The sequence below is a fragment of the Tachyglossus aculeatus genome, chromosome 5, assembly GCF_015852505.1.
Source record: "Tachyglossus aculeatus isolate mTacAcu1 chromosome 5, mTacAcu1.pri, whole genome shotgun sequence".
Taxonomy (NCBI): domain Eukaryota; kingdom Metazoa; phylum Chordata; class Mammalia; order Monotremata; family Tachyglossidae; genus Tachyglossus; species Tachyglossus aculeatus.
Window position 1 is genome coordinate 66,491,130 of NC_052070.1, and position 22,279 is coordinate 66,513,408.

At 44.0% G+C, this 22,279-nt stretch overlaps 1 non-coding gene across 1 annotated transcript; it reads right to left on the bottom strand.

Moving 5' to 3' along the window:
* Window positions 1–21,765: 21,765 nt before the first annotated feature.
* LOC119929419 lies at window positions 21,766–21,893 on the bottom strand. Its single transcript, XR_005451544.1, has one exon. It is a non-coding gene; the product is annotated as a U6atac minor spliceosomal RNA (small nuclear RNA).
* Window positions 21,894–22,279: the final 386 nt, after the last annotated feature.

Here is a 22,279-nt window from a genome sequence, read left to right on the forward strand (position 1 = left end):
CCGCAACATTGCCAAGATCCGCCCTTTCCTCTCCATCCAAACTGCTACCCTGCTCATTCAAGCTCTCATCCTATCCCGTCTGGACTACTGCACTAGCCTTCTCTCTGATCTCCCATCCTCGTGTCTCTCTCCACTTCAATCCATACTTCATGCTGCTGCCCGGATTATCTTTGTCCAGAAACGCTCTGGACATATTACTCCCCTCCTCAAAAACCTCCAATGGCTACCGATCAATCTGCGCATCAAGCAGAAACTCCTCACCCTGGGCTTCAAGGCTGTCCATCACCTCGCCCCCTCCTACCTCACCTCCCTTCTCTCCTTCTACTGCCCACCCCGTACCCTCCGCTCCTCCACCACTAATCTCCTCACTGTACCTCGCTCTCGCCTGTCCCGCCATCGACCCCAGGCCCACGTCATCCCCCGGGCCTGGAATGCCCTCCCTCTGCCCATCCGCCAAGCTAGCTCTCTTCCTCCCTTCAAGGCCCTGCTGAGAGCTCACCTCCTCCAGGAGGCCTTCCCAGACTGAGCCCCTTCTTTCCTCTCCCCCTCGTCCCCCTCTCCATCCCCCCGTCTTACCTCCTTCCCTTCCCCACAGCACCTGTATATATGTACATATGGTTGTACATATTTATTACTCTATTTATTTATTTATTTATTTTACTTGTACATTTCTATCCTACTTATTTTATTTTGTTGGTATGTTTGGTTCTGTTCTCTGTCTCCCCCTTTTAGACTGTGAGCCCACTGTTTGGTAGGGACTGTCTCTATGTGATGCCAATTTGTACTTCCCAAGCGCTTAGTACAGTGCTCTGCACATAGTAAGCGCTCAATAAATACGATTGATTGATTGATTGATATGCAATTTATTTATAGTAATGTCTGCTTCCCACTCTAGACTGTAAGCTTATTGTGGGCAGGGAATGTATTTTTATTGTTGTATTGTACTCTCCCAAGCACTTAGTACAGTGCTGTGCACACAGTAAGCACTCAGTAAATGTGATTGACTGACTTACCTTTTTCCCTGAAAATAAGCGCAAGCTTCCACAGGTCCACATCAGCTGGCTCTATCTTATCTCCATATTCAGTCTCACCCTTTCCAGCCCAGCTTGCTTAATACCTTGCCATCTTCTCCTACTCCTGAGCTTTGCCCAAGTTGCCATTAATTACCATAATAACAGTGGTATTTGTTAAACTCTTACTATGTGCTTCTCCCATTCCCTTCTGGTCATTTTTCCACTTGGATTTGCACCCTTTATTTACCCCTCTCTCAGCCCCAAAGCACTTATGTACATAACTGTAATTTATTTATTTATATTAATGTCTGTATCCCTCTCTAGACTGTAAGCTTGTTGTGGGCAGGGAACATGTCTACCAACTCTGTGATGGTTTGGAACAGTGCTTGGCACATCGTAAGCACTTAAATACCATTATTATTATTATTATTATTATTGCATACTCCCCCAAACCCTTAATACAGTGCTGTGCATATAGTAAGTGTTCAATAAATACTATTGTTTGAAAAATATGATTGATATATTGATTGTCAAGCACTGTACTAAGCTCTGGGTTAGATTACAGGATAATTTGGTTAGATACAGCCCCTTTCCCACAAGGGGCTCACAGCCTAAATCAGGGACAATTTATATGAGAAGCAGCGTGGGTCAGTGGAAAGAGTCTGGGCTTGAGAGTCACAGGTCATGGGTTCTAATCCCTCCTCCAACACTTGTCAGCTGTGTGAGTTTGGGAAAGCCACTTAACTTCTCTGTGCCTTAGTTACCTCATCTGTAAAATGAGGATTAAGACTGTGAGCCCCACGTGGGACAACCTGATTACCTTATATCCCCCCAGTGCTTAGAACAGTGCTTTGCAAACAATAAGCGCTTAACAAATGCTATCATTATTATTATGATTATAATATGAAAGAAGGATTATGGACTTAGAATAAGCCTCTACAATAACACCTTTCTTAAAAAATGGAGTCATCACAGGGCTGGAGGAAATATCTTGCCATGGACAGAAAACTTGTGGAAATAGGAAACAAAGGGCAGAGATAAGAGAGAAGTGTAAATAATAGGGTTCCACCAAGGGTCGTGCTTGGACTAATTTCGTTTAAAATCTTCAAAAGAGATCTGGAAGAGGGTGTATGCAATGCAAGTTCAAAATTTGCAAATGACACAAGGCGCTTTGGGAAATGAAAGGTACTGCAGAAGGGGAAAGACTGGAAGATGACTTCATAAAGCGCAAGAAGCGGCTGAAACACAGTGACTGCATTTCATTGTCAACTGGTGCCAGGTAACGTCCACGGCCAAAAAAAAAAAAAAAAACTCCTCATTCTGACCTCGTGCTTAGACTCAGAGTTACCAGTAAAGACTAAGGAAAAAGATCTCAAAATCGTTGTTGACTGTTCTTTTAAGTCACCAATTCAATGTAGATACCACAAGGAAGGGGATAGAAAGCAAGACAGACAGTCAACATTTGCCAATGTATAAAATCAACAGGATGCTTGAATCATTAAAATGACAGGCAATTTCTAGTAGCCACATTTTGGGAAGCAAAGACTAGCTGGAGAAGGTCCAGAGAAGGGTAACTAAGATAATTAAAGGGATGGACTGAAAGATTTAACTCCAGTCTGGAAAGACATGTGCTGAGACAGAGGGCACAAAAAAATCATAAAGCGTATGAAAGGGGAGATCACAAAATTATTGCCTCCCAAATCCCATAACAGGGTGGGCGGCTCTCCACTGATGCTTGAAAATGGTGAGTTCAAACCTAAGAAGAGGGAAGACCTTTGCACCTACATAATGATAAGCACGTGGAATTCATCACCACAGGAAGTTGTGCAGTTGGAAAATATAAGCAAATTTCAGACAAGAAGCGATTTGGCCTAGAGGAAAGAGGAGGAGCCTGGAGTCAGAGTTCTTGGGTTTTAATCTTGGCTTTCCCACTGGCCTGATCTGTGACCTTGGGCAAGTCACTTAACTTCTCGGGGCCTCAGTTTCCTCACCTGGAATAAAGGAGATGGATTACTCATTCTCCCTCCCCTGTGGATTGTGTACCCCATGTGGGCAAGGGATTGTACCTGACCCGATTATCTTGTATCTAACCCAGCACTTAGTAAAGTACTTGGCCCATAGTAAGTGCTTAAATACAATTATCACCATCAAGAAGCACTTTGCTAGTAATAGATGACCTCATCTGTAAAATGCAGATTAAGACTGTGAGTCCTATGTGGAACAAGGACTGTGTCCAACTTGATTAGCTTGTATGTACCCCAGTGCTTAATACAGTATCCAGCACATAGTAAGCACTTAACAAATGTCACAGTACATCAAAAGGGTGAGGAGATGTATCCCTTCCAATTGGAATAAAAGTCAAAGAAAGCAACCATCACTAATCATTCAGTTAGTTTAATAATAGTATCTGTTAAACACTTACTAAATGCCAAGCACTGTACTAAGCGCTAGGGTGGATACAAGCAAGTTGGGTTGGACACAGTTCCTGTCGCACATTGGGCTCCCCGTCTTAATCTCCAATTCACAGATGAGGTAACTGAGGCACAGAGATGTGAAGTGACTTGCCCACATCACACAGCAAAGTGGTGGAGCCGGGATTAGGCCTCATGACCTTCTATCTCCCAGGCCCGAGCTCTATCCACTATGCCAGTAATTGTTTAAAGAGTACAAATCCAAGTGCTAGGATGGTGCAGAAGGGAGAGGGAGTAGGGGAAAATTAGGGCTTGGGCAGGGAAGACCTCCTGGAGGAGAATGCCCCTTCCCCAAGAACCTCCAGTGGTTGCCCATCCACTGCAATCAAACAGAAACTTCTTACCATTGGTTTTAAAGCACTCAATCGCCTTGGTCCCTCTTATCATACTTTGTGGATTTCCGGCTACAACCCAGCCACATTCACTTTCCTTCTCTTTTATGATATTTGTTAAGCACTTACCATGGGTCAAGCCCTGTTCTAAGTGCTGCTGGGGTGGATACAAGTTCATTGGGCTGGACACAGTCCCTGTCTTACATGGGGCTCATGGTCTAAGTAGGAGACAGAGCAGGTATTGAATCCCCATTTTGACAACTGAATAAACTGAGCAACAGAAAAATTAAGTAAACTGGCCAAGGTCACACAGCAAGAAAGTGGCAGAGGTAGGATTTAGAACCCAGATCCTCTGAAACCCAGACCTGTGCTTTTTCCATTGTCATATTGATTCTTTAATACTATACTTTGATCTCATCTACATGAGTAACCACTTGCCCATGTTCTCATTTATTCATGCATTTATTCAGTCGTATTCATTGAGTGCTTACTGTGTGCAGAACACTGTACTAAGCGCTTGGGAAGTACAAGTTGGCAACATGTAGAGACGGTCCCTACCCAACAACGGGCTCACAGTCTAGAAGGGGGAGACAGACAACAAAACAAAACATGTGGACGGGTGTCAAATCATCAGAATAAATAGAAATAAAGGTAGATGCACATCATTAACAAAATAAATAGAATAGTAAATATGTACAAGTAAAATAGAGTAATAAATCTGTACAAGCATACGTGCAGGTGCTGTGGGGAGGGGAAGGAGGTTGGGGGGGGTTGGGGAGGAGGAGAGGAAAAAGGGGGCTCAGTCTGGGAAGGTCTCCTGGAGAAGGTGAGCTCTCGGAAGGGCCTTGAAGTGAAGAGAGCTAGCTTGGCGGATGTGCGGAGGGAGGGCATTCCAGGCCAGTGGGAGGACGTGGGCCAGAGGTCGACAGCAGGACAGGTGAGAATGAGGTACAGTGAGGAGGTTAGCGGCACAGGAGTGGAGGGTGTGGGCTTGGGCTGTAGAAGGAAAGAAGGGAGGTGAGGTAGAAGGGGGCGAGGTGATGGAGAGCCTTGAAGCCAAGTGTGAGGAGTTTCTACTTGATGTGTAGGTTGACTGGTAACCACTGGAGATTTTTGAGGAGGGGAGTAACATGCCCAGAGCGTTTCTGCACAGAGATGATCCGGGCAGCAGCATGAAGTATAGACTGAAGTGGGGAGAGACAGGAGGATGGGAGATCAGAGAGGAGGCTGATGCAGTAATCCAGTCAGGATGAGAGACTGAACGAGCAAGGTATTGGTTTGGATGGAGAGGAAAGGGTGGATCTTGGCAATGTTGTAGAGGTGAGACCGGCAGGTTTTGGCGATGGATTGAATGAGTGGGGTGAATGAGAGAGCAGAGTCGAGGATGACACCAAGGTTGCGGGTTTGTGAGACGGGAAGGATGGTAGTGCCACCTACAGTGACGGGAAAGTCAGGGAGAGGGAAGGGTTTGGGAGGGCAGATAAGGAGTTCAGTCTTGGACATATTGAGTTTTAGATGGTGGGCAGACAACCAGATGGAGATGTCCTGAAGGCAGGAGGAGACCCGAGCCTGAAGGGAGGGAAAGAGAGCAGGGGCAGAGATGTAGATTTGGGTGTCATCAGCATAGAGATGATAGTTGAAACCGTGGGAGCAAATGAGTTCACCAAGAGAGTGAGTGCAGGCAGAGAACAGAAGGGGACCAAGAACTGACCCTTGAGGAATCCCTACAGTAAAGGGAGGGGAGGGAGAGGAGGATCCCGCAAAGGAGACTGAGAATGAACGGCCGGAGAGATAAGAGGAGAACCAGGAGAGGATGGAGTCTGTGAAGCCAAGGTTGGATAGCATTTTGAGGAAAGGGGGTGGTCCACAGTGTCGAAAGCAGCTGAGAGGTCGAGGAGGATTAAGATAGAGTAGGAGCCATTGGATTTGGCAAGCAGGAGGTCATCGGTGACCTTTGAGAGGGCAGTTTCAGTGGAGTGTAGGGGACGGAAGCCAGATTGGAGGGGGTTGAGGAGAGAGTTGGCGTTGAGGAATTCAAGGCAGCGGGTGTAGATGACTCGTTCAAGGAGTTTGGAAAGGAACGGTAGGAGGGAGATAGGGAGATAACTAGAAGGGGAGGTGGGGTCAAGTGAGGATATTTTTAGGATGAGGGAGACATGGGCATATTTGAAGGCAGAAGGGAAAGAAGCAGTGGAGAATTAGTGGTTGAAGATGGAAATTAAGGAGGGGAGGAAGGAAGGGGCGAGAGATTTCATAAGATGAGAGGGAATGGAGTCAGAAGCACAGATGGCTGGAGTAGCACTTGAGAGGAGGGAGGAGATCTCATCTGAAGATACTGCTGGGAAGGATGAGAGAGTAGTGGAGAGGGTTGAGAGCAGGGGGGTTGGAGAAGGGGGAGGAGTGACTTTGGGGAGTTCAGACCTGATGGAGTTAATTTTACTAATGAAGTAAGAGGCCAGATCGTTGGGGGTGAGGGATGGAGGAGGGGGAGGAACAGGGGGCCTGAGAAGGGAGTTAAATGTACAGAAGAGCTGATGGGGATGATGGGCATGGGTGTCATTAGGGGAGGAATACTAAATGCACTACTCCGCAAATAGTGAGTTCTCAATAAATAGGCTTGATTGATTGATTCTTCCCAATATCTTCTTGTCACTATTAGAGACAGAATATAGGGCTGCGTGAGTCACTGATCTGAGTCAGTAATGGCATTACTGATATTCTGTTCCTGTTTGCCACACTACCTTCCTCCACTCTACTAAATTTCAACTCAAGACCTGTTTACTTCCACATCCATCAGCACAGTCTAAAGTCTGCACCTTCCTCTGAAATTACTGAGTTACACTTAATTGAGTTATCCATCTTGCTACCACATTAGTGAAAATTACATAAGACCCCAGAGGCCTAGTGTGGTGCTGTGTCCCACATAGGTGTTCAATAAATAATTGCTGATTGGCTGGGGAAAATTCAGGACTAAGTTTCAATTCCATGGAAGATGGTCGGTGACCGAATCCAAAATAATTACATGAATACTTACTGTGCACTGTATTATGCACTTGAACAAGTCCAATAGAAGCAAACAACATAGTTCCTGCCTTCAAGAAGCTTCTCACTACATACACATCTTAATCCCCACAAGACTGTAACCCTCAACCCAAGGAGTCCCATCAGAAAACAGCAGCCCTAAGTATCTCTGAGCAAACCATTTAAAGGGTCTTTTGTGACTAAGCTAGATTTTTAGTAGGTTACTCTTTAAAATTGCTGGGCCCTAGTCCCTGGCTTATTCAGGGCTCATCAGCACTTAGTACAGTGCTCTGCACACAGTAAGCGCTCAATAAACGTGACTGAATAAATGAATCCAGCCCATTCTAGAAGACTTTCCCTCATCTGAGGAACACAGGACTTGGTGGAAAAAAAGATGGGATCGATGTGTCCTGGCGAACCAGCCCAATTTAATTATTAATGATTCATTAAATCATTAAATGTATATATTGAGGGCTTACTGTGTGCAGATCACTATACTAAGTGCTTGGGAGAGTACAACATAACAACACATGGTAACATTCCCTGCTTACAACGAGCTTACAGTTTATAGGAAAGCCTGCAGCACGCGGTATTCCCAAGTGGTCTTCCATCCAAGTAATAACTAGGCCTGACCTTTTTAGCTTCTGAAATCAGATGAGATAGGGCACACTCAGGGTATTATAAATGATGTCAGAGGATTTTCAGGCACTCCTTTTTGAAGTTCCCAGGGGTAGTGTCAGGGATGTCTTCCAGCTCAGCTCTGAATGGACTGGTCATTCTGGTCCACACCTGGGTTTCTAGAATGTGCCAACACAGAAACCCCAACATAGCTACTGATTTGGGAGTGGCATAGGAGCAGCTTGGGAAAGGCGTGAAAGGAAAAGAGTTTGCTTCACCTCCCTCAATTGGATTCACTCTTAACTCTAACCTGTGATGAGAATTCACTGAGAGCATTCTGTGCTTACTTGCCAGGATGCCTTCTAGAAAGCTTTCCCAGCAGGAATTCTGAAAATAATGGAATAACTTGGGTGGCAAAGACAACTGCAGCTTCCAAGGCAATAATAATAATAATGATGATAATAATTATAATAATAATGGCATTTATTAAGCACTTACTATGTGCAAAGCACTGTTCTAAGCACTGGGGAGGTTACAAGGTGATCAGGTTGTCCCACGGGGGGCTCACAGTCTTAATCTCCATTTTACAGATGAGGTAACTGAGGCCCAGAGAAGTTAAGTGACTTGCCCAAAGTCACACAGCTGACAACCGGTGAAGCCGGGATTTGAACCCCTGATCTCTGATTCCAAAGCCCGGGCTCTTTTCACTGAGCCATGCTGCTTCCCCACATGCTGGCATTATGCCACAATATTGAAACCGTGCAGCCATTTCCTTCCACCACATATGGAACCTACATCTATCAAAAAAAAAATTGCAGGCACTTAAGTGTGCTGCCCCTCTTTCCACCTACTTATCTGTTGCATTCTGTGTCCCAGCAGAAACACAACAGGATTCAATGAGAGAAATCCAATTAGTTAATAATAATAATAATGTTATTTGTTAAGCGCTTACTATGTGCAAAGCACGGTTCTAAGCGCTGGGGGGATACAAAGCGATCAAGTTGTCCTACATGGGACTCACAATCTTAATCCCCATTTTACAGATGAGGTAACTGAGGCATAGAGAAGTGAAGTGACTTGCCCAAAGTCACACAGCTGACAATTGGCGGAGCCGGGATTTGAACCCATGACCTCTGACTCCAAAGCCCGGGCTCTTTCCATTGAGCCACGCTGCTTCTCATGATGATGATGATAAGCCTGATGATAAGCCTTGGACTGTAAACTTGTTGTTGGCAGGGAACATGTCTACCAACTCTTTTACATTGTACTCTCCCAAGCAATAGGTATAGTGCTCTGCCCGCAGGAAGCACTCAAATATGATTGATTGATCGATTCTGCAAAAACCACTATAACTATAATCAATTCCTTCATGGAAGAAATCCCATCTTCAACATTATTCCCCAAGCCAGATTTAGTCTTACATGGAGTTGACCATGTTTTGCACCCCTGAGCAATCGGTTTTGAGAAGACCAGTGGTAGCACACTGAAGTCACTCCTGGCTTTCTGTCCTTGGTGGGTTGTGCTTCTATCAATCGAAAGGTATTTATTGAGCACTTACTAGAGTCCTGCGCTAAGGAGTTAAGAGCACAAAGACCTGGGTTCTAATCACAGCTTTGCCACTGTTTGCTGTGTGACCTTGGGCAAGTCACATAACTTATCTGTGCCTCAGTTACCTCATCTGTAAAATGCAGATTAAGACTGTGAATCCTATGCGGAACATGGACTGTGTCCAACTTGATTAGCTTGTATGTACCCCAGTGCTTAGTACAGTATCTGGCACATAGTAAGCGCTTAACAAATGTCACAGTACATCAAAAGGCTCAAAGAACCTGTTTCCCAGGCAAAGTTTCAGGCTCCCTTAAATTCTCTCTTTAAATTCCTTTGAAATTTTCTTAACAATAATTGGGCCAAAATGTCACATACTGAAGAGAGTTGGGATTTCTGGGGAAAGAGAGGACTTGGATCATTTCTTGCAATAATAATTATTTTAATTATGGTATTTCAGTCCTTATTATGTGCCAGGCACTGTACTAAAGTAGCCCTGGGTTAGACACAAGACAATCAGGTTCGACACAGTCCCGATTTAATCCCCATTTTACAGGAGAGGAAATAGATTCAGAGATGTTAAGTGCTTGCCCAAGGTCACCCAGGAGAAAAGTGGTAAGAGTCAGGATTAGAACCCAGGTGCTCTGACTTCCAGTCCCATGCTCTTTCCATCAGGCCACACTGTTTCTCAAAGACTGTAAGTTCATTGTGGACAAGGGAAGGTGTGTACCAACTCATTAACATCGTACTCTCCCAAGAGCTTACTTAAGTGCTCTGCACACAGTAAGCAAGTGCTCAATAAATATGATTAAGTGTAAACTTAAGAAAAACCCTAAAACATAAGCAAATGGATTTATCTTGAAATGCGAAGGCACAGCACTAGGTAAAATAAGATTCACTGTGCCTTTCTTCTGAGGAGAAGTCTGGGTAATAAAATGGCAACGAGCCCAAACAAATTGCATGGCCACTGGAGTGGAGTGGGAGAAAGAAATGGATAAGGTAAGAGGAGAAATGCTGACAATGTCTTAAAGTGGATGGACAAGAGTTTCTGCCTTATGCATAGAGGAATGAACAACCATTGTAGGGATTTGAGGAAACAAGAAAAGTCTGCAAAATGACAGCAGAGTGAAATTCATTCAATTGTATTTATTGAGTGTTTACTGTGTGCAGAGCACTGTACTAAGCGCTTGGGAAGTACAAGTTGGCAACATATAGAGATGGTCCCTACCCAACAGCGGGCTCACAGTCTAGAATTGAAACTCCTGTATTTCTAGGACTGAAATACAGACACCACACTGGAGAGGAGAGACACAAGTCAGGGAGACCATTTTGATTTAGCAATCAATGTATCAGTGGTATTTATTGAGTGCTAACTGTATCCAGAGCATTGTACTAAGCATTTGGAAGACTAAAGTAGACTCATTGGTAGCCACTTTCCCTGCTCACGATGAGCTTATTGTCTGGAGGTTGATGAATTGTTATATCAAGCTTGAATATGACAATCGATCAACCACTAGCATTTATTGTGTGCCTACCTTATGCAAAACCTTTGTATTAGTTGCTTAAGAGAGAAAATTGAAATAGTAAATACCATGTGCAGAACACAGCACTAAACACTTGTTAAGAGTACAGGAGATTTACAAAAATATCATCTCCACCCTCAGGGATCTTGCAATCTAACAGAAGAGCTTGTGATCTAAAGGAAAGATATACATGAAGGGAGTAGAAATATTCAATTCTCAAATCCAAGGGAGAGGAGTTTGAACTTAATGGGGACAAAAAGTTCAAGAGAAAAACCAGCAGAATGGGCGAAGCATTCAGAGAGGCAATAGAGAAAGGCTATTTAGAAAGGTGGAAGCAAAAGAAGACCTTGCAGATATACTCCGAGGAGGAGCTGTCCCCTAATTCATCACTTCCTGTAGGTTTCTTAGGGATTCTCTGGCTTCCCACATATAAAAGAGCACCCTGCATCTTGTACAGTAGCTTCCTTCTTTCCCTCTCTGATATACAGGCAGGTGGCTGCAAGAATGCAGCAATAAGCAAAGAGCTGCAGGACATATCACCCTCTTCACCCTCCTCTTTTTCCCCAGCTCAATTAAAAAAAAACATGTTGTTTCTTTCTAGTTTTCTCTCTTATCTCCTCTGCTTCTCAAGTCTCCCTGGCTATTTTCCTTTCAAGTTCCAGCAGGGATGCCAGATGCTGAGGAGACTGTGGAATCCCATCCCTAGGTGACTGTTTTTATTTTTTTTTTTGGAAAATCTCCTCAGGCACCAAATGCCCAAGCAACCATTTTGGAGAACTTTGCCATTTGGCTAAGGATGTCTTTTTTTCTCCTGGGGCTCTGCAAGAACTCCCAGCTTCTCTAATTTGTTCGTCAATCCGCTGGACTCTGGGCAGTAGAGTTATTTCAAGGACACAGTTTCCCAAGTGAACAACAACCCACTTTCAACCGTGCTAAACTCCCGTTTTAAAAACCAAGAGCTCTACACGTTTAAAACAGAAAAACAAGATGCATGCTCAAAATCCTACACACTTAGAGATTTTAAAATTAACTATGGATTGTCTTATCTTGAAATGAAAGTATATATACATATGTATATTAAATACATTGTAATGAAAACCGCTGTTGGCTACATCATCAATCGTATTTACAGACCCTCCAAAGTTGATACAGTGGACTCCCCTCTCATTCCTAAGCCAGTTCTACATACCAAGCAGGAGACAATGTGGCTTAGCAGAAAGCCATGGGTCCGCGAGTCAGAAGACCAGGGTTCTAACCCAGACCTCGCCACTGGCCTGTGGTGTGACCTTAGGCATGTCACTTAACCACTCAGGGCTTCAGTTTCCTCAAGTGTAAAATGGGGATAAAACAACTGTTTGTTCTTCCTCTTAGATTGTGAGCCCTGGCTGGGTCAGCAACTCTGATTTATTTTCATCATATTAATAATAATTAATAATAATTATTATGGCATTTGTTCAACACTATGTACTAAGCACTGGGGTGGATACAAGCAAATTGGGTGGACAGTCCCTGTTCCATGTGGGGCTTACAGTCTCAATGCCTATTTTGCAGATGAGGTAACAGGCACAGAGAAGTCAAGTGACTTGCCCAAGGTCACACAGCAGACGAGTGGAAGAGGAGGGATTAGAACCCATGACCTTCTGACTCTCAGGTCCATGCTCTGTCTACTAGGTCACACTGTTTATCAGTAAACCACCAGTATTTATTAAGTGCTTACCATGAGGAGAACACTATAGAAGCACTTAGGAGAGTCCAGTAGAATTAATTGACATCGTTCCTGCTCTCAAGGAACGTACAATGTAGTGGGGTGAAACAGATACTAAAATAAATTACAGATAATGGGAAGCAGCAGAGTTTAAGGATATGTGTCGATGAGAAGCAGCGTGGCCTAGTGGAAAGAGCATGGTCCTGAGAGTCAAAGACCTGGGTTCTAATCCCGGGTCTGCCATGTACCTGTTTGTCTGTGCCTCAGTTTCCTCATCTGCAAAATGAGGATTCAATACCTATTCTCCCTCCTACTTAGACTGTGAGCCCCATGTAGAAACTGAATATCTTATATCTACCTCAGCTCTTAGTACAGCGCTTGGCACATAGTAAGCCCTTAACAAATACTACAATTATTATTGTCATTAGTACTAGAGGGAGGAAGATCTGAGTACCCGAGTAATTCAGTGACATAGAAGTACCCAAGAGGCTGAAGGAGGGAAATAGGAAGGGGAATTTGCCCCATCTTACCTCAACTCGTTACTCTCCTGCTCCAACCCAGCCTACACACTTCTCTGTTCTAATGCTAATCTTCTAATTGTACCTTGTTCCTGTCTATCTCACTGTCAACTTGTTGTCCACATCCTGCCTCTGACATGGAAGGCCTTCCCCTCCTCATATCCGACAATTGCTCTCCCTCACTTCCTAAGGCTTATTGAAGGCACATCTCCTTTGATAGGCCTTCCTTGACTAAGACCTCTTCTCCTACTCCTATGTCTCTCTGACTTGCTCCCTTGATTCATCCCCCCCTCCCAGACCCACAGCATTTATGTACATATATTAACGTCTATCTCTCCCCCACTAGACTGTAAGCTCATTACAGACAGGAAATGTATATTGTTATATTGTACTCTCCCAAGTACTTAGTACAGTGCTCTGCAAACAGCAAGCTCTCAGTAAATATGATTGACTGATTTGAGAGATCAATTAGGGAAAGTCTCCTGAAAGAGATGTGATTTCAGAAAGGCCTTGATGATGGGGTGAACAAAGGTCTGTTGGATGTAAGGAGGAAGTGAATGTGTGAGTAAGAGGCTAGCAGTGAGTGAGATGAGAATGAAGCCCAGTGACTACACTGACTTGAGAGGAACAAAGTAGGCGAGCTGGGGCTTGTGGGAGAGGAGTGGGGATAAGTGGGAAGGAGAGAGGTGATTGAGTCCCTTAAAGACAGTGGTCACAAATTCCATCCAGGCATGAGGAAAAGTGGTCAAACTTTGCAGATTTTTGAGTAAGGACATGTGTGCCAAACAATTGTAGAAAAACAACCTAGGTAGAGGAGGGAATAACTCAATAAATGTGACTGATCTAATGGACTGAAATCAATCTTATTTATTGTGGCCGAATAGATAGAGCATGAGTCTGGGAGTCAGAAGGATATGGGTTATAAACCCCAAACTGACACATGCCTGCTTTGTGACTTTGGGCAAGTCACTTAGATTCTCTTTGCCTCAGGTACCTCATCTGTAAAGTAGGGATTCAATACCTGGTCCCCTCTCCTATTTAGACTGGGAGCCCCATGTTGGACCCCATTATCTTGTATCTACCCCAGCACTAAGGCTGTGAACTCCTTGTGGTCAGGGAATTTCACTGTTTATTGCTGTTTTGTACTTTCCCAAGCACTTAATACAGTGCTCTGTACACAGTAGGTGATTAATAAATATAATTGAATGAATGAATGAATGAATAAATACAGTGCTTGGCACACAGTAAGCACTTAGCAAATACTACTTTTGCTTGGAAGAGTACAATATAACAGTTGGTAGATATGTTCCCTGCCCACAACGAGCTAACAGTCTATTGGGGGAGACAGGCATTAAAATAAATCATTACAAATATGTAGGTAAGTGTTGTGAGGCTGAGGGAGAAGCGTATAAAGCTCTCAACTCCAAGTGCAAGGGTGAGGCAGAAGGGACTGGTAAAAGAGGAAATGAGGGCTTAGTTAGGGTAGATGTACTTTTAATAAGGGGGAGGGAATTCCAGGCCAGAAACAAGGCATGGCTAAGGTCGATGGTGAAATAAACAAGATTGAGGACTGACTGGAAAGGAGAAAAACAGGAGGCAGGGAAGTCTGCAAGGAGGCTGACTCAGTAGTATAGTAAGTATAGAAAAAGTGCTTGGACAAGTGTGGTGGAGGTTTGGATGAAGAAGAAGAAGCAGACTCCGAAGATGCGAAGAAAGAACTGATGGGATGTGTGAACTGACTAAAATAGGGGTTTAAAGAGAGAGGGAAGTTAAGGATAATGCCTAGGTTGCGGGCTTGAGCGATGGCGGGGACAGAGGGGCCGTCAACATTTTAAGGAAGTTAGGAGGAGGAGGGGATTTGGGAGAAAGATAAGGAGTTTAATTCTAGACATACTGAGTTTGAAATGCTAGCTGGACATCCAGGTAGTGACATACATATCCTGGAGACAGGAGGAGAGGTAAGGCACCATAGCAGGAGAGACGTTGGGGCTTAGTGGGTCGATTTGTACATGTATAGATGGGGTAGTTGAAGCTGAAAGAATGAATTAGCTACAGTGCTCTGCACACAGTAAGCACTCAATAAATACGATTGATTGATCGAACAAGCGAGTCCCTTAGTATAGAACTTGGCACATAGTACTTAATAAATTCCATCATCAAGTTAGAGCACGCGCGCACACACACACGCACACACACACACTTCTTGTGGAGTTACAAGACATGCATGGTAGACGGACATGTACATAAGTGCTGTGGGGAGTGAATAAAGGGTGTAAGTCTAAGTGCCAGGATAATGCAGAAGGGCATGGGAGAAGAGAAATGAAGGTTTAGTCAGGTTGAATATTTGGAGGAGATGTGCTTTTGAAGGTGGGGAGAGTGATTGTCTGTTGGATGTGAGGAGGGAGGGTGTTTCAGTCCAGAAGCAGGACGTGGGGGAGAGATTGGAAGAGAGATAGAGGAGTTAGAGCTGCAGTGAGTAGGTTGGTATTAGAAAAGAAAAGTGTGCAGGCTGGGTTGTAGTAGGGGGCAAGGTGACAGGGCTTTAAAGCCAATGGAAAGGAGTTTTCAGTTTGATGCGGAAGTGTTAGGGCAGCCACTGGAGGTTCTTGAAGAGTGAGGACCAAATGATATTGTAGAAAAATGATCAGGGCAGCAGCTTAAAGTATGGACTAAAGTGGAGAGAGGCAGGAGGCAGGGAGGTAAGCAAGGAGGCTGATGAAGTAATCAAGGCAGGATAGGAAAAGTGTTGGGATTAATGTGGTGTCAGTTTGGATAGAGAGAAGGGTGGATTTTAGTGATGTTGTGAAGGTTGAACTGGAAGGATTGGTGACAGATTGAATGAATACTTGGGTTGAATGAGATAAATGAGTTAAGGATAATGCCAAGGTTACAAGCCTGTGAGACAGAGAGGGTGGTGGTGCTGACTGCAGTGATGGAAAAGTCAGGGGGAAGACAGGGTTTGGGTGGGAAGGTAAGGTGTTCTGTTTTGGTCATGCTATGTTTTAAGTGTCAGCAGGACATCTGAGTAGAAATGTCCTGAAGACAGGAGAAAATGTGAGACTGCAGAAAGAAAGCGAGATCAGGGCTGGAGGTGTAGATTTGGGAATCATCCGCATAGAGGCCATAGTTGAAGCCACTGGAGAAAATGAATTCTCCAAGGGAGAATAAAAGTGGAACCAGAACTGAGCCTTGAGGGACTCTCACAGTAGGAAGATGGGAGGCAGAAGGGGAGCCCACAAAAGAAACTGAGGTTGAGCAGTCAGAGAGCTAGGAGGAGAACCAGGAGAGGACAATGTCAATGAAGCCAAGGTTGGATAATGTTTCCAGGAGAAGGGGGTTGTCCACAGTGGACAGTGTTGAAGACAGCTGAGTGGCTGAGGGTGACTAGCGTGGAATAGAAGCCACTGGAATTCATTCATTGATTCAATCATATTTATTGAGTGCTTACTGTGTGCAGAGTACTGCATTAAGTGATTGGGAAAAAGTACAATACAACAGTAAACAGTCACATTCCCTTCCTGATGTGAGTTTACTCTCTAGAGGGGGGAGACAGACATCGGTAGGAATAAAGTTACAGATGTGTACATAAGTTTTATGGGGCTAAGGCAGGGAAAGCAAAGGGAGCAAGTCATGGTGATGCAGAAGGGAGTGGGAGATAAGGAAAAGTGGGGCTTAGTTTGGGAGGGCCTCTTGGAGGAGATGATTACACTAGAAGGTGATTTTGGTGACCTTCCAGAGTAACCTTCACTGACTAAACTCTCATCTCCCCACCTGATTCTAGTCTTTGATACTAGATACTAACATTCATTAGTTACTAACATTCATTCAATCATATTTATTGAGCACTTACTGTGTGCAGAGCACTGTACTAAGCACTTAACATCACCCCCCACAAGCACTTAACCATATATCCTATACTCTATACTTTGTTGCTTCCCCTACCTGTTATTTACTGTAATGTCTGTCTCCTGAAGGTAGCGATTGGGTCTGCCAACTTGATTGTACTCTCCCAAGGACTTAGTACAGTGCTCTTCACACAGTAAACTCAATAAACACCATCAATTAATCAATGGAATTTATTGAGTGCTTACTGTGTGCCAAGCTCCTTACTCAGGGCTTGGGAGAGTTCAATATAATAGAGTAGGTAGGCCCAATCCCTGTCACTCAGTTGCATTTATTGAGCACTTTGTGTGCAGAGCACTGTGCTAAGCCATAAGGAGCTTACAGACTAGAGGGGGAGATCCTAATCTGAGTGAAGGTAGGCATTCCTTTGAGTTTTATATTGGTTATTTTGAAATGTACAAGGCCTATGCAGCCACCTATATTAAAAGCACCCACATACACTAGGAAAGGTAATAAGACGACAGCTAATAGGGCTAAAATGCAGCACCAATTACAGTCATTAACAGAGTCATTTATTAGAAAGCTTAGTTTGATCATCTATTCTGAAGCTCAACTTTTCTTGTCAAAATGACTAGAAAAGGACCCCAGTAAAAAAAAAAAAATGGAGCAGCTATAGCATCAAAGCAATAAACACAAAAGCATGGTAATTCACCTAGACAGGGAATAGAAATAAACATAAAATGAGGTGCAATAAAGAGTGCTTTCATTGTTTTCCATAATATGGTAAATAAAGCATAAAGATACCCAGATCATGAAAATGAAACGAGGGTCAGGATTACATATTTGCTACTGAGCCCAAGTCACTGTTCTATAAATCCAATGCTAGTGGAATTGGGATGGTTAAAGCAAAAAAACTAAAATAAAGTATTTTTTTTTAAAAAAAACCTACATTCATTAGGGATGCAGGGTACAGACATTTGCATACACTAATATTAACTATGGTTCTTAGCCTTTGGAGTTTGAGCGATGAACTTAGCCTTGTACAGACCAAATACATATATTAAGGGATGTGAAACTTTTCAAAAAGAAGCAGCTAAATCCAAGGGACCCTGTCACCACCAGAGCCAGCCAAGGAGCGCTAACTAGTAAAGAGAAGATATCAAAGGCGCCGGAGCAATTCCCCCGTGCTCTGTTCACTGGATACCCTCTGTGGTCACAGCTCTTTTAACAATATTTATAATGAAGGAGCCACGTTGGAGATGTCAACCTTGATTATTCATGAAGGCTCCTGCCCAGCTCTGCCCAAGGGCTAGCTGTAAAAGTACCTGATTGCCAACTCTCAAACACAAAAGCATACAGAGCTTGAAAGCAGAGCTGACTAATAAAGTTTGCATATCCCTAAGAACAAGAGCCTACAAGGAAGAAGAAAAGGAATGGCAAGATTAAACAAAAGCAGTGAGCTAGGATGGGAAATAATGAAAATTTTAAAAGGCAGGAACTTAGGTTCTATTTTCTTTTTTTAAAAAACCCTGTTCATTTACATTTCAGTGTAAGCCCTTCTGAGAAGAATCCATTTGAGCATCAAGGAATTACATATGCCTGTGTGGCGGCATAATGCAGTTAGACTGGACTCTAGAAAGAGGTCCAGTAAGTGGCTTTAAGAGGTGCTAATAGTAATCAATCACATTCTTCAATCTTATTTATTGAGAACTTACTGTGTGCAAAGCACTGTATTAAGCACTTGGGAGCATACAGTATAACAGAGGTGGGAGACACGTTCCCTGTCCACAAGAAGCTTACAGTCTAGAGGGAAGAAATCAAACATCTACTCAATCATATTTATTGAGCGCTTACTGTGTGCAGAGCACTGTACTAAGCGTTGGGAAGTACAAGTTGGCAACATATAGAGACAGTCCCTACCCAACAGGAACTTGAACCAATATCTCCCACAGTGCAGGTGGGGATATTCACCACAATGCTAATGAGGAAATTGTATTGTGGTATTTGTTAAGTACTTGCTGTGTACCAAGCCCTTTACTAAGGGCTGGGATAGATACAAGATAATCAGGTTGGACACCATCCCTGTCCCACATGAGGCCCCAGTCAAAGGGGGAGGAAAACAAATATTTAATCTCCGTTTTACAGATGGGGAAAGGGAGGCACAGAAAAGTTAAGTGATTCATCCAAGATCACACAGCAGGCAAGTGGTGGAGCCAGGATATGAATCCTGGTTCTCTGACTCCCAAGTTCATTCTCTTTCCACAAGGCCATACTGCTTCCCTATCCAAAGGTTGTGGCCTCTTGCCACCTGTGTTTCAACGTTAATCTCCCCACCCCACATATGAAGGAGGAAATTGGGCACATGGGTGGGTAATGGGCTGGAGGAAAAGATCTAATTCTCAGACCGCAGCATGGTCCTGGGTGTCTGAGGACCTGGGTTCTCAAGAGAAGCAGCATGGCTCAGTGGAAAGAGCCCAGTCTTGGGAGTCAGAGGTCATGGGTTCAAATCCCAGCTCTTCCAGTTGCCAGCTGTGTGACTTTGGACAAGTCACTTAATTTCTCTGTGCCTCAGTTCCCTCATCTGTAAAATGGGGATGAAGACTGTGAGCCCCCCCGTGGGACAACCTGATCACCTTGTAACCTCCCCAGTGCTTAGAACAGTGCTTTACACATAGTAAGTGCTTAATAAATGCCATCATTATTATTATTATTATTCCCGGCTCTGCCACCTGTCTGTTGTGAAATCTTGGGCAAGTCACTTCACTTCTCTGTGCTTCAGTTACCTCATCTGTAAAATGAAAATTAAATCCTCCTCCTCCTGATGTAGACTGTAAACCCCATGAAACTGCATCCAGCATGATTAGACAGCATGATTGGAGAAGCAGCGGGGCTTTGTGGGAAGTGCACGGGCTTGGGAATTAGAGGTCGTGGGTTCATTCATTCAATCGTATTGAGCGCTTACTCTATGCAGAGCACTGTACTAAGCGCTTGAGAAGTACAGGTTTGCAACATATAGAGACGGTACTACCCAACAGCAGGCTCACAGTCTAATGAGTGATGCACTGCCAAGGCCAGAGAACCCTTTGGAGGCCAGTGCTCTCCTTTGTTTTCTATTAAGTTCCTCACAGGGGAGAGGCAAGTAATAATAATTGTAATTTTGTGCAAGTAATGATTATAATAATTGCGATTATTAGGTGCTTACTATGTGCCAAACACTATATTAAACACTAGAGTAGATACTTTCATTCATTCAATCATATTTATTGAGCACTTACTGTGTGCAGAGCACTGTACTAAGCACTTGGGAAGTACAAGTTTGCAACATACAGAGACAGTCCCTTCCCAACAGTGGGCTCACAGTCTAGAAGGGGGAGACAGACAACAAACAAAACATATAAACCAAATAAAATAAATATGTACAAGCAAAATAGAGTAATAAATATGTACAAACATATGTACAGGTGCTGTGGGGAGGGGAAGGAGGTAAGGCGGGGGGATGGGGAGAAGAAAGAGGGGGCTCAGTGTGGGAAGGCCTCCTGGAGGAGGTGAGCTCTCGGTAGGGCTTTGAAGGGAGGAAGAGAGCTAGCTTGGCAGATGTGTGGAGGGAGGGCATTCCAGGACCGGGGGAGGACGTGGGCCGGGGGTTGACAGCGGGACAGGCGAGAACGAGGCCCAGTGAGGAGATTAGCAGCAGAGGAGTGGAGAGTGCGGGCTGGGCTGTAGAAGGAGAGAAGGGAGGTGAGGTAGGAGGGGGAGAAGTGATGGACAGCCTTGAAGCCAAGGGTGAGGAGTTTTTGCCTGATGTGTAATGGTGATGGGTTCTAATCCTGACTCCACCACTTATTCATTTATTCAATCGTATTTATTGAGCGCTTACTGTGTGCAGAGCACTGCACTAAGTGCTTGGGAAGTACAAGTTGGCAACATATAGAGACGGTCCCTACCCAACAACGGGCTCACAGTCTAGAAGGGGGAGACAGACAACAAAACAAAACATATTAACAAAATAAAATAAATAGAATAGTAAATATGTACAAGTAAAATAAATGGAGTAATAAATCTGTACAGACATATATACAGGTGCTGGGGGGAGGGGAAGGAGGTAGGGCGGGGGGGATGGGGAGGAGGAGAGGAAAGAGGGGGCTCAGTGTGGGAAGGTTTCCTGGAGGAGGTGAGCTCCCAGTAGGGCTTTGAAGGGAGGAAGAGAGCTAGCTTGGCGGATGTGCGGAAGGATGGCATTCCAGGCCAGAGGGAGGACGTGGGCTGGGGGGTCGACGGCGGGACAGGCGAGAACGAGGCACATCAGCTGTGTGACGTTGGGCAAGTCACTTAACTTCTCTGTTTCACCTGTAAAATGGGGATTAAGACTATGAGCCCCACATGGGACAACCTGATAACCTTGTCTCTACCCCAGGGCTTAGAACAGTACTTGGCACATAGTAAGCACTTAACAAATACCATTTTTATTACTATTATCATTATTATTATAAACTTGTATCTTCCCAGTACTTCATATAGTGCCTGGCACTTTGTCAGTACTTAAGAAGTATGGTAGAAAGAAAATAGGAACATGGAATTTGAGTAGGGCATGGTTTGGGCTGTTATACCAGATTTCCTCATCAGCTTTATTGATATTGCTAATGTTACAACAATTGGAGATGTCTTTGGTACCAGAATGAATCAATCAGCCATTCAGTGGCATTTATTGAGCGCTTACTGTGTGCAAAGCACTGCACTAAATGAGGTTGCAAGCTTTTCTATGTTGCTATTCAAGCTGTCAGATCCTCCACTAGAATTTAAATTCCTTCAGTATCTACTATTGTATTCCTGAAAGCATTCAGCATAGTGCTGTGCACAAAACAAATACTCAATAAATAGTATTGCTTGGTTGGGAGAGGAATTGAATGCACAGTATTTTGTTCATTTCCCAAAAACACGGGGCTATTTGAACTCTACTAAATTGGACCACAGCCACGACCAGTGGAAAGACTAGGGGATTGAGAATCTGGAGACCTTGATTTTAATTTCAGCTCTGCAGATGGCTTGTTATCTGACCTTGGGGAAACCACTTAACCTTTGAGTCTCCACTACTTCATCTGTAAAATCAATCAATCAGTCACTCATATTTATTGAGTGCTTACTGTGTGCAGAGCACTGTACTAAGCGCTTGGGAAGTACAAGTTGGTGGTTAGATGCCATGAAGTAGGTGGCAATGCCTTAACCATATATGTGTTGTATAGGCCACTAGGACCTCTTCCATCCTTCTCAAGGGGAGTGCTAACCTTCTCTCCTTTCATACAACACAATTTCATACAACAATGGGGGCAAGATACCTAAACCTCTTTGACTGTGAGCCCTGAATTCACCAGGAATGTGTCTGATCTGACTATCCTTTATCTCTGAACTTAGCACATAGTAGGCACTTAATAAATTCCATTATTATAATTCTCTATACTGTAAACTCACTGTGGGCAAGGAACATACTCTGTTGTACTCTCCCAAGAGCTAAGTACAGAGTTCCGCATACTGTGAGTGTTCAGTAAATGCCACTGATTATTACATAGGGTGACATAGACCTCACTATCTTCCCAGTCCACGTTAGCAGTCTTCAGGATAATGTTTCAGTTTTCAGATTCATCAAGATTTATTGAGGCTGTCCTGGAACTAATCCAACACAAATTTCAGACCGA